Source organism: Plecotus auritus, assembly GCF_963455305.1.
Source record: "Plecotus auritus genome assembly, chromosome: 11".
In the NCBI taxonomy this organism is placed as follows: Eukaryota; Metazoa; Chordata; class Mammalia; order Chiroptera; family Vespertilionidae; genus Plecotus; species Plecotus auritus.
This window is the reverse complement of record NC_137777.1, coordinates 26,912,618-26,926,457: the sequence shown is the minus strand read 5'-3', so window position 1 is coordinate 26,926,457 and position 13,840 is coordinate 26,912,618.

Here is a 13,840-nt window from a genome sequence, read left to right as displayed (position 1 = left end):
TCACACAGTATGTACTCTTAGATCTAGCTTCTTTTCTTTTGCATAACTTTTTGGAGATTCATCCATGTTTTTGCATCTGTCAGTAGTTCATTATTATTCTTTTCTTATTTTCAATATAATTTATGTAATTGTAAGTTTACATAACTTTTTCAAATTTTTATTTTTAAATAAGTTAGACTTATAGAAAAGAGGTAAAATATTACAGAGAGTTCTTATAAATCCTATACCCAGCTACTCCTTAGGTTAACATCTAGGAAATATATTTCCACTAACCCATGTGTACACATGTAATCTATATCTATTGCTGTATCTATCTGTCTGTATGTGCATAAATAGAGTTAGATACACAGATTCTAACATCAACACACACAGTAGAACAAACATGAGGCCACAGTAATGCCTCTGCAATCCAGCAGTGCCATGGGGCTCGTTCTAGCATCAGTCCTCTGCTGATTTGTGACTTGTTTTCTGACAGTGAGAAATCTGCCTCACATTTTCTACAATTTATGTGCTAAATTGTTCCATATCTCTGTGAAAAACAAATCGTTCAACTGGAATACAGTGTATACAATTTTTGTCTTTAAGTTTACAGTATATAGTCAAAACACATTTTTTTTAGTATATATATATATATATATTTAGTTACCTTCTTAGTGGTTGCTCTAAGGCTTACCATATACATCTCAACTTATCAGAAGCTACTTCAGGTTTACACTGACTTAATTCCAATGAGATATAAAGATGTTACTCCTACATAGTTCTATTTCTTATTTTTGTGTGTTGTTATATATATTATAGGTATATGTTACAAACCCAAAAAACATTGTTACAGTGATTTTTTTTTATCATTTTCTGTCTATTAAAGAAATAGGAAAGAAAGAGCAATGAAATTTATAGTTTGTTATATTAACTTTTTTTTTTAGAAAATAAGCTTTCAGTAGTGAAAATTCATGCCATGTTCTTTAAATTTCTTTGTATGTGCTCTTCCTAAATTGATTCTTTTCTCCTGTAAGCCTGGCTGAGTCTAATGGTTTCAATTCAGTTATTACTAAATTCCTTCTTTGCGCCTGATTTGCATATGTATTCTTCTGTTATGTTACCTTTTTAAAAAGTAGGAAGTTATTTGTTTTTTTTATCCTAGGTTATAAACAGACTAAAGGTAAATATATATGCCTTTTACTTTTCCTGTACTTTATACTTCAATATAGTGCCCAAATTCTAATGTGTTGATTGAAAATTTTCTATTTTCAATATTTCTATCAAAGTGTTTTACACAGAGCTGGTGATTTGGAGATAATGTTTGTTTAATGAAGAATTTGCTAAAGTTAGAGGGAAAATGGGGAGTTAAGTTTTCTTTAAATGTATTCCAAATAGGACTATTTGTAGAAGGGTTTCTGAGTAGTGTGAGATAAGGGGTAGGAAATTTACATGCTAGTGTGTGTGTGTGTGTGTGTGTGTGTGTGTGTGTGTGTGTGTGTGTGTGTAAAATCCTAAACAGCTATACGAAGGTGGGACATAAAAAGCTTGGTTTCAAAACTTGCTTTTGCCCTAAAATAAATCACTTGAAATTTTACACAATAGATGTAACTATAATGCACCCTAGTGGCCGTTTTCTGCCAGAGCAAATAACAGAATTGAGGTGGTATTCAATAGATGTGCAAAAAATATAATATTTTTTAAAGATTTTTATTGACTTTTTTTTTGAGAGAGAGAGAGAGAAACATCTATATAAGTGAGAAATACTGATATGAGAGTGAAACATCGACTGTGCCCTGAGTGGGTATTGAATCTACAACATGGGTATGTGTCCTGACCAGGTATTGAACCCACCACCTTTTAGTGTACAGGATGATTCTCCAACCAACTGAGCTATGCTGGCCAGGGCAGACTATAATGTTTTTCAAGTCAAAGTTGCCTACTTGGAAATCCAAGAAAGTTTCCTTTTCCCAAGACAATATTTTAATCACTCATAAAAGAACATAAGATTGGCTGAAGAAATAAAACCCATTCCCTTTTAAAAAGATTTACACATACTAAAATCTTTTCCCCCCTGCCAATATATTGACATCACTGTCTGACAGTCATAAAGTTGACTTACTAATGAACCCTGCTCCCAAAGAGCTCACAATTTTATGGGCATACAGACATATAAACACCAACTGTTACTCAGTGGGATAAATTCAATAATATGAGTTTGTATAAAATCCAAAGTGGGGAGAGAGGATAGGTTGAAGATGGTGTAAAGAGGAAATGATTTTTGCTTTATGTTTTGAGGAGTGGATAAGCATTTTTTAGGTAGGGTAATAGGAGAAGGGCATTCCAGGTAGATGAAGCTCATGGTCCCAGAGCTTGGAGGAGTGAATGGCCTACTCAAGCCCTTCCTGGTAGAGGCTTGAGCATCAGCTACCTGTGGGGCTTTGGCAGAAAAAATTGGAAAGCGATGAATACAAGAGTCAGATGATGCAAAGACATAGGTGTAATATAAGGAAGAAAGATGGGTTTGTGTGTTGGGAATAGGTGATCCACATTGTAATCTGGAGAGTAATTAGATTTTGGTTTTAGCAAGAGATCTTTGGTATTAGTGGAGGAGGAGCTGGAAGGGGCATTAGTAGTACAAGTCTATTGTAATAATTCAGGACAGAAATGATGACGTGCCTATCCAGAATGTTGCCATAGAGACGGAGAGCAGGAGAAACTCCAGAGACTGTGATACACTTGAACAGACTTGGTGAGCAACTGGATGTAGGAGGTGGGAAGAATGGAAGGGTGAAAAATATTACCTGTCTGCCTGGATGAAATACTATGACCAAGAGAAGAAATATAAGGGGAGGAGCAGACTGGGACAGGGGTGGATAAGAGTAGAGATAATGAGTTCATTTGGGGGTAAGTTCAGTATGAGACATCTACAACACATTGAGATAGACTTCACTAGACATTTAGAAATATAAGTCTGGAGCTCCAAAGAGAGGGTCTAGAGTAGTGCTACATATGTGGGAGAATTCCCCTCCCTTTGTGGTTGATTTAATGATTCATATGGAATGAATGAAAAAGAATGGAAGTAACAGTTTGTGACTTCAGAGACTAGGTTATCAAAGGCACTGTGAATTCTTTTTTTAAAAAATATATTTTATTGATTTATTATGGAGAGGAAGGGAGAGGGATAGAGAGCTAGAAACATCGATGAGAGAGAAACATCGATCAGCTGCCTCCTGCACACCCGCTACTGGGGATGTGCCCGCAACCAAGGCACACGCCCCCGACTGGAATCGAACCTGGGACCCTTCAGTCCGCAGGCTGACGCTCCATCCACTGAGCCAAATCGGTCAGGGCGGCACTGTGGATTCTTGCTTGTTTCCTCTCTTGGATTACTTTTTCTAGGGGAAGCCAATTGTCATGTTATGAGAATACTCATCTAAAAGAGATCCACATGGCATAGAAATAAATCCTCTGGCCATGCAAGGAACTGATGCCTCTGCCAACAGACAGTTTGGTGAGACTGAAGAGGATTTTTTTTCAGCCCAACTGAACCTTGAGATGATTGGCACCCTGCCCAACATCTTGCCTGCAAACTCATGAAGTACCCTGAAATAGAAACCCCAGCTAAGCTGCCCCCTAAATTTCTTATCTACAGAAACTATGCAATAAGAAATACGTATTGCTTTAAGCCACTAGGTTTGGAGATGATGTTGTTATAACTAACTTACAAGACCACATGCAAGTACAAGTCTAGGGAGCTGCATCTCTGCTACAACTCTATTACTGTAGAAGAGGAGATCAGTAGATAGCAAGTTTAGTTATCTTCTCCACCAGATGGTAATGAAACTGATTTTGTTAAAAAGTACAATGGTCAGCTGATGAAGGGACTATTCATATGTTCTGTTGTAAAAACAATAAAGCAGGGTTAGGAAGGAAATGAGAAGATTAATTGAAAAGTTTTTAAGGTAGTTCAGGCAAGAGTTGCTTGCGCCATGAACCAGGGTGGAGGCAGTGAGGAGTCAAATATATGACCACTCAAACTATTGGAAGTGGTAAAGATAAGAGAAATACAGAAAGAAGTAACATTTTCCACCATTCCCAAAAAGTGTTTAGGCAAAGACAAGAGGCCAAAGTATGGAGCCAAATAAGACAATGACCTTCTGAAGCCAGTGTCTGAAATGGGTTGAAATGAATGGAAAAGGACATTGGCCTAGAGTAACTTTTAAACCTGCCTATGGACCTCTGTGATTGTTTTTGATCTGGTTCTTGAGTGGACATGGTAGCTGTGTTTGAAGAAACCAAATACTGCAGATATAATGCAAATTTGCATCCCCTGAGCCAAACTAAGGTCTGGAACAGCCGTGGGCAAACTACGGCTCGCGGGCCGGATCCGGCCCGGCTGTTCTATCCGGCCTGCGGAGCCGAAAGAGCAGAGGGTTCTCTTGCTCTCCCCTCCGCTCCTTTACTTTGAATTTATATTAGTTCACACAAACACTCCATCCATGCTTTTGTTCCGGCCCTCCTGTCCAGTTTAAGAACCCATTGTGGCCCTCGAGTCAAAAAGTTTGCCCACCCCTGGTCTGGAACCTAGGTGAGGATGAACTTGACCCAAGTTCCTGCATTACATATATTATCTATATATAGAAAAGCCTAAGCAACCATCTGATTGTTCGACCATCCAACCAGTAGCTATGATGCGCACTGACTACCAGGGAGCAGATGCTCAATGCAGGAGCTGCCAAGCTGAGGTGACTTGGTAGCTGTGGTTCTCAGGTGACGCACACAGAACCAGAGAGGAGGAAGCCTGATTCCTGGCTGCGTCACCTGAGAACCACCCTCTCGCAATCTGGGACCCCTTGGGGGATGTCAGAGAGCCGGTTTCGCCAGATCCCTACAGTCCAGGCCAAGGGACCCCATCGGTGCATGAATCCGTGCACTGGGCCTGTAATCTCATATAATTCCAATAGCAACCACATGAGAGAGGTCAATTACGATTCTTACTTATAGGAAAGTAAACTGAGGCTCAGAGAAAATAAGGGACTTGACCAAGATCACAAAGCTTATTAAGTGGAAGCCTAGGATTTGAACCCAGGTATGGCTGACACTAAAAGTCCTTACTCTTAACCACTAAGCTCCACTACTGTATGTAGCAGGTGCTCAATTAATTTAGAATGAATGAATAGCAGGATTTTAATTTTGTCCTTTCCCCCCCCACCTCTGCTCAGATCCCAACACTTCTCTGACACTACAAACTTGGCCAACTTTGGTAGCTTCCAGAGACAGCCCTCTTGGACTAATAGTGGCATTCTCAGGATGGGTTGTTGACGATGACAATGGAAAACTGACCTCGGGCAATTTTATGTACAATTACTGCCTTAGGAAAATCAGAACCAGAGAGAAAGAATATAAAGGATTTTCAAATGATGTCAATAGCTAGCAGACTTAATGTGAGGATATGTGATGTTTACTTTGGAGAATTCACAAAATGTTTAAGGGAGTGATGAGGTGGGCATTGAGGGGTTCTGCAGAAATAGTTAGAGGTCAAGAACAGAAACTGATTATAGACATAAAGGTCAGTTCATTTGTATTTGCAGACAAGAAGGATCTGGCGACTTTGAGTTTACAGCAGTGCTGGATTTAGGGAGTCATTTGTACAGAACTGATAAGCCATCGATCCAAATAAACCTGAGTGGACTTGAATATAGGAGCTTAGAATTGGAACAGCTCTTAGAGGTCATGTATTTTAACCTTCTGGCTTGAATGTGAACACTTACTTTAGTAGAAATGAAGAGTCATTTCCCTCACATAGGCCTCAGAATAATTAAGAAATTATATTCTGTATTTACTTCAAAATTCAGCTTCCCACAAAATACAAATTTTTATGAGTATCTCTCATGCATTTCTCTAACATTAACTGGAATTTGAGGTCAGACTCAGCTTATAGAGAGTGGTCTAATATTTTGGAAGCATAATAAAAATGATAATGATAATAACTAGTTATTGTCATAACTATTATCATAACAATTTCAAAATTCAACTATGAATTAATCATCACTTTATGTTTACATCATAACATCCAATATTGTTTTCAATAAGTTCTTTTAAATGTTAAGGATTGCCTAATTCTATAGAATTAAAAATCTTTCCAATTCAAAAGAGTTTATTATTATTATTTTAAATTTAAATTCTGTATTGTTTAAAATATTACATATGTCTCCTTTTCTCCCCATTGACCTCTCCCCAGCCACCCCCCTCCCATTTATGCCCTCATCCCCCTACTGTCTGTGTCCATTGGTTTTGTTTATATGTATGCATACAAGTTTTTTGGTTGATCTCTTATCCCGCCCCCCCCCTCCACTCTGAGATTTGATAGTCTGTTCGATGCTTCTGTGTCTCTGGATCTATTTTTGTTCATTGTATTCCACAAATGAGTGAGATCATGTGATAGTTATCTTTCTCCGACTGGCTTATTTCACTTAGCATAATGCTCTCCAGGTCTATCCATGCTGTTGCAAATGGTAAGAGTTCTTTCTTTTATACAGCAGCATAGTATTCTATTGTGTAGATGTACCACAGTGTTTTAATACACTGATCTGCTGATGGGCACTTAGGCTGTTTCCAAATCCTAGCTATTATAAATTGTGCTGTTATGAACATAGGGGTGCATATATCCTTTCTGATTGGTGTTTCTGATTTCTTGGGATATATTCCTAGAAGTGGGATTACTGGGTTAAATGGGAGTTCCATTTTTAATTTTTTGAGGAAACTCAGTACTGTTCTCCACAGTGGCTGCACCAGTCTGCATTCCCACCAACAGTGCACGAGGGGTCCTTTTTCTCCACATCCTCGCCAGCACTTGTCATTTGTTGATTTGTTGATGATAGCCATTCTGACAGGTGTGGATGGTACCTCATTGTCATTTTGATTTGCACCAATTCAAAAAACTTTATTGAAAACAGAATTAGATATTTGTACCTACAGTTTCTCATTCAATAACGAGATAGATACTACAATCTACAGTTTGTGTGTGAGGACTATTCATAACCTCAAAGAGGTTAACAAACTTGTTCAAAGTCAAACAGATGATAAATGGAAAAGCCAGGACTAGAACCTATGGCCTATTGAACTCATCCCAACATTCATTCCACCTTTATTTAATATTACTTCAATTTCAGGTTTTACTTGGGAAATCAGTGCTTTTCCACATGTAGGCTATGGGTTGCCTTCAATTGGGTCAACCGCACCTCCAATCCCAATTGATTGTGCCCATCCAATCCAACCAGTCTTAGTGCTGCTCACAAGACCTATTATATAACCCTAGCCCTCCCACTATCTATCCAGCTCCTCCTCCTTCTTTCTCTCTCCTCACTCTCATCAGGGTAAGAAATTTTAAGCAATGATAGGAGGAATTCTACAAGTTTCCACCACACCATCTATTTGAATCTGTACACATTTTCTCTGCCTTGCTGCTCATTATTATGGATAAAATATCTACATGCATATCTAAGGCCAGTTTCTTCTGTTTGTGCTTTAGAATCCAGGCTCCAATTCTCTCCAATCCCTGATTCAGGTATTTTTTTTTTTTCTCTTTGCCTAGATCATTCCCATCAGTACACAAAAATTCTATAATGTCCTTTATATTAAAAACAAAACAAAAAACCTCCTTAAACCTAGATCATTCTCTTTACTTGCTTTTATTGTAAAAATCTTGAAATGTTATCTGGAATCACTGTCTCTAATTTATCTCCACCCAATCTCTATTGAATTTAATCTGTTCAGGCACTCACCCCATCACACCCATGAAACTGCTGTTGTCAGTATTTTCATGACCAGGGGCGACAGCACATCTCAGTTTGTACAGGCAGTCCTGTTCTCCAGGAGTAATTTTTCACTCTCTTAGTTATATGTTTGTCCTACTCATGACCTCCAATTGATAAATCCAGCAGTTCTCAGTGCTCATTACACTTAAGCTTCTAGTATTTAACACATCTTATCACATCTGCCTTCCCCCCACCACTTGTTTTCCAGAATTTCACATTCTTGTACACCTCTTATCTTTCTTGCAGCTTCTTCTCAGTCTTCTTAAGGAGTTCCTCCTCATCTCTCTAATTAATGAGGGTTGCTGTGGACTAGGGTTCACTTAGCTGAACTCTCTTGTCTTCTACCCCATCTACACTCTTTCCCTCATTAATCTCAACCAGTCTCGTGGCTTTAAGCACCATTAATTTACTTACTTTTAATCTTTATCCTAGAATTTTCTCCTGACCTAGAGACTCATATATCCAATTATTTATCTAATAGCATCCCAATCATAAGAGATCCAAAAGTGAATTCTTGACATACTCCCACAAAAATAATTGCTCTTACCCCAGTCTTTCCCATCATAAGTCTGAACTACAGTTTGCAGGAAGCAAAAACCTTGAAATCGTCTTTGACTGTCACTTTCCCATTGCACTGTCACATCAGATTCTGTTTGTTCTATAGAGTCTTACACTTCTCACCACCTCCACTATTTCTTCATGTATCTCTTACTGGGATTAGTACAGTATCCTCATAATAGGCCTTTCTATTTTCATCTTTGCTTCCATAGTCTCAATACAACAGCCAGAGAATCCTTTTCACAAATAAGTCATATTATACAGGGTAGGGCAAAAGTAGGTTTACAGTTAGTTGTGTAGAAAATAATACAATAATTAATAATACAAGAATAAACTGTGTTTTATGTACTCACAATTTTAAGTCTACTTTTGCTCTATCCTGTATATCATTCTTCTGTTGAAAATCTTTTAATATCATATCTCACTTAATATAAAATAGAAATTTCAGATAGTGACAGGCCAGCTATTTCCTATTCCATGTACCTCTCTGATGTTATCACCTTCTTTTCTTCCCCTTGGGACTCTGCCCCTATCCCAGTGGTCAGCAAACTCATTAGTCAACAGAGCCAAATATCAACAGTACAATGATTGAAATTTCTTTTGAGAGCCAAATTTTTTAAACTTAAACTTCTTCTAACGCCACTTCTTCAAAATAGACTCGCCCAGGCTGTGGTATTTTGTGGAAGAGCCACACTCAAGGGGCCAAAGAGCTGCAGGTGGCTCTTGAGCTGCGGTTTGCCAACCACCGCCCTATCCCAAGGGCATTCTTGTGATCTCCTGCCTCAGGGCCTTACCACCTGCTGTTTCCTCTGCTTGGATTACCTTCACACATTATTCCTGACTGACTCCTTCACCTTCTCACTGAAGCTTTTCCTTATCACCCTTTCCCCAATGGCAATTCTCTCCTTGCCTGTAGTAGTTTTTAGGACTGTTGTGACAAAGCACCACAAACGGGTGGCTCAAAAGAACAGCCACTTATTCTTTCACAGTTCTAGAGGCTAGCTGTCTGAAATTAAGGTGTCATGAGGGCCATGTTTCCTCTGAGACTTTGGGTAGAGTCTTTTCTTGCCTCTTGCTGAGTGCTGGTGGTGACCAGCAATTCTTAGCATTCCTTAGCTTACGGCTGCATCGTTTCAATCTATTTTTCTGTCAGAACTTGGGGTTCTTCGGGTGTGTCTCTGTCTTCACACGGCATTTCCTTTTCTTATAAGGACACCAGTCATATTGGATTAGGGCCCAAACTTCATTTAATTACATCTGCAAAGACTGTCTTCAAATAAGATTACACAGGTACCCAGGTTTAGGACTTTAACGTATCTTTCTCGGGACACAATTCAACCTGTAACCTTGACTGAGTATTTCTTGTCCTGATTCTCCTGTTGAATAGCACTTTTATCATTTGGCTTATAGGACGTTTTACATATACTATTGTATTATATTTCTGACTATAAATGTAAGTTCTACAATGATAGGGGTTTTCACTTGTCTTGTACCTTGCTGTTACCCCAGTATTTAGAATGGAGCTGGGAACATAGTACAAAGAATAAATAGTTATTGTAAAACTGCTATTGAGAGCATATGGATTCTACTTCCTTTTGCAGGGGTGGGCAAACTATTGACTGTGGGACAAATCTGGTGTGCCGCTTGCTGTGCCGCCTGCTTTGTAAATGCGATTCTATTGTAATGCAGCTGTACTCACTTGTTTACATATAGTCTAAGGCTGCTTTTGTGCTGTAATGGCAGAGTTGAATAGTTGCAACAGAGACCATATGGCCCACAAAAACTAAAATATTTACTGGTTGGTAAATTTATAGAATGTTGGCTTGCTTGGCAGAAAAAGTAAGTGTTCCAACCCCTGTTTTTCTCTGCTTCCATAAATTTAATTGTGGGGATTGTTGATCATTAAAAGAGAATCAGATTTAAAATTAAACATTTCTGAATTGAAAATAAAATGAAGCAGGAGATGGTTTTCAGCAGACCAGTTAATTTAGACCACTGGGTGTCTCTCTTCCCCAAACTTTGCAAGGAGATGTTAACCAGACATCAGCCAACTGGGGCTGTGACATACCAGACAAATATTGACAGTTGCTAAGGCAACTGGGATAAAGTATTGGCCAAAGGATAATATAGGCGCCAATTGTGCATGCCATGTTTCTCACATGAGAGACAGACAGAGAGAAAATGAATGAAAAATGCATTTCAAGCTCTCTCTTCAACTGTGGCTTAAGAACAACTTGCAGCTAAAGTTTATCTTAACTCCTCCATTTTTTCCTCTGGAAATGAACACTTTGGGGACTTGGGGGGGTCCTTAAGTCACTTGAAATATGTTAAAAAAGGGGAAATCTGTTTGGGCATCAATTATTTTCCTTTAGTTATCCTTGGAATTTGCTGTTCCAAATTGTTAGGGGCCAACTGTAAGGCCACATGTATTTTTTGGATTGCCTGATCTTGTCACAAAAGTGGTTTCTGCAGCACTTCCTTCCAGAGATTTCTTATTAATCAACATTAGAATAATTAGCCTGCTTTTTTCTTTGCCTCCTGCAACATGGTATAGGGGAGCTTTTAATCTGTGTTTAAACTTAAGCTTTGCCATTGGGCTTTTGCCATTACGCTAGGGCAAAGCTTCTTCTTCTGCTTCTCCATCTTCTTTATTTTTTAGAGAGAGTGGAAGGGAGGGGGAGAGACAAAGAGACATAGAGAAAGAAGAGAGAAAGAGAGAGTGAAGCATCAATGTGAGAGAGACACATCAATTGCATTGATTGCCTCCTGCAGGAGACCCAACCGGGGATTGAGCTTGCAACCGAAGCATGTGCCCTTGATCAGAGTGGAACCCTGGAACACTTCAGTCCACAGGCTGATGTTCTATCCTCTGAACCAAACTGGCTAGGGCAAAGTTTCTTAACAGTGGCATTATTGATATTTTGGGCTGGATAATTCTTGTGGGGTTGTCCTTTGCATTGCAGGATGTTTAGAAGCATTCCCAGCCCCTACCCTTTAGATCTAGTAGCACCATCCCCACCCCCAGTTTTTAGGATCAAAAATGTCTTCAGATATTACCAAATGTTCCCTGGGAAGCAAAATTATCCCCAGCTGAAAATATTTTGCTAGTAAATCCTAAACCATATCTTCCTCAGATTATTCTTAAAAAAAAAAAAAATCTTTGCGTAGAGCTGGAGTTTCACCCATGGGAAAAATGGTAGAAATCATAGATTGTCCCAACTACAAAGTAGGACCTCAGTTTTTCACAAAATTAAGAAATTTAGAAGTGTAAAGGTTGATAAAAGCCCAACAAGATCAATCAATCAACAGGAACTTTCATCAGTGAGATACAAGATACGATCCTATAAGACCAGAGGGAATTTTGAGGCCCCTTTCTGCGTGGAATATTTAGGAATTCTGCTATTGTGATCTCTTAGACAGTGACAAGTCATTCGGAATGGTCTCTGAATATGCCCCTGCCTCGCTGGTCCCAAAGCCTTTCCAATGACTGGGTTTGGCGCTCTGTGTTTGGAGCAGCTGGGACTCATTATGGCATGGCATCTAGGAAACTTCTCCATCTGACATTTGTCTTCTAGAAAACCATCAGCCTGTCCACAATGCTTATGAACTGCCCAGTCTTTGAGTCCCGCCTTGAAGGCTGAGTAATCCCATTTTCCCCACTGGACAGGAGGGGCAGGCTGAGTCATTATGACGATTCATCAGCAACATGTTGGGCTGTAACTCCCAAAAGAGCTTGAAATATTGATTTTATGCATGTCATGCTACAGATTGAGCAGTTGTAATCCTGTTTTGTACATTACTTCTGGAAGATTTAAAACAAGATGGTTTTGCCACCAGCATAGCTGACATATTCTAATTAATCTTTATGGAAAGAGCTCGTCATGTTTAAATGAGCTCATCCAAATAGCATCAGTTATCCTTCTCTGATATGAAGGATAAATTGGAATGAAACATGATTTAGAAAAAATAGAAATCTCACCCTCCTCATTTCTTCATTTTTCTTGGGTATATTTGTCATCTGAAAAATGGGTTATAATTTATAAAGTCTATAATAGTGTGTTGTATAATATACTTTTCCATGCCTTTGAAACATAGAGTAATAGGCACACTCCAAGTCTATGATGATGGGATGATGTCCATTAAATGAAGATTATCTTCTCCAAGATCTCTAAAAGGATACTACTTAAGAACTTTCTAGAAAAGGCTGAAGGCTACAAAACCAACAAGATGCTTTACTATTTCTTTGGGAAAGTTAGACACTTACATAGTTTATGGAAAACATGACTGATGGTTCAAATAAACTAATTATGACATTTCATTTGCGCTTACAGATTACATGTTTTTTCTCAAATACCAGTGTAATTAACTAAAATGTGAGAATTCTAAAACTCTAAGGGATATGAATAAGTAAAATGGGCAGGAAAATCAGTACCTCAGTGAGTAGTTATGAGCATTGAATGAGATAATATGTGTAAGGATATTTGTTGTGGAAATCAACCTAGTTAGAGCTAGAACTACCCCATTAAGTTGACAGAGTATAGGGTGTCCCAAAAAATGTACACACACTTTAACAGCTGATAACTCACTTGACCTTCACTCCTTTTCAGGTTTAACTAATTTGAAATAATGGGTGAAGCCATACTAAGCTTTAAACAACAACAACAAAAAATTATCCTAAAGTGCCACTAGATTATTTTATTTTAAATGGGGATACATAAAAGATAAAGTTCATGGTATAAAACCAGCAATAGTTGACTCACAAATACTGACCAAAATGATTCTTGAGGTTTGTAAACCCATTGCTTTGTGTTATCAGCAGTGGCTGGACCAGAATGTTCATCAGTTAGAAAACAGGCATTGACAAAAATAAAAAATAATTTCTGTAGATTCTTTTAAATTTTGAAAATGAACTATACGTTAACAAACACTGACTTGGTCATCATTCAAAGTGTGTATACATTTTTTTGAGGACACCCTGTATAAATCAGACCTGAGAAAGAGCATAGGCTCCTCTCTCAATAATTCTAGGGTCATTGTTTCCACAAAGGGTGAGGTCAACATCATGCTGAAAGGAGGCATATCATTTTTCATGATATCAGAATAGACTGTGGTTTTTGGTTTTGGTTTCTTTGGTTTTTGTGGGGAGAAAAATCAATTCTTGCCCTGACGTACCCACCCTTCTTAGGTAAACATGAGGATATCAGCTGAACCTCTTGATGACAGGAGATGAAACTCAGAACATTCCTTTTCTGCCTCATCCTAAGGACTCTGATCCAGCCCTGTCCTCATAAACAAAACAGGACTGAGTTGAGCAGAACCTCTGTTAGCCACAGGCTAATGCCCTACACTCTGGAATTTGTAAAAGTTGAGTAGAGATGGAGGAACTTCATTGGGGAAAGGGTAGAGTTATCTGAGAGACCATATTAGACATTAGAGAATTTGAAAGACAGTTATGTGAAAAAAAAAAAAGAATATTAGGGAAATAT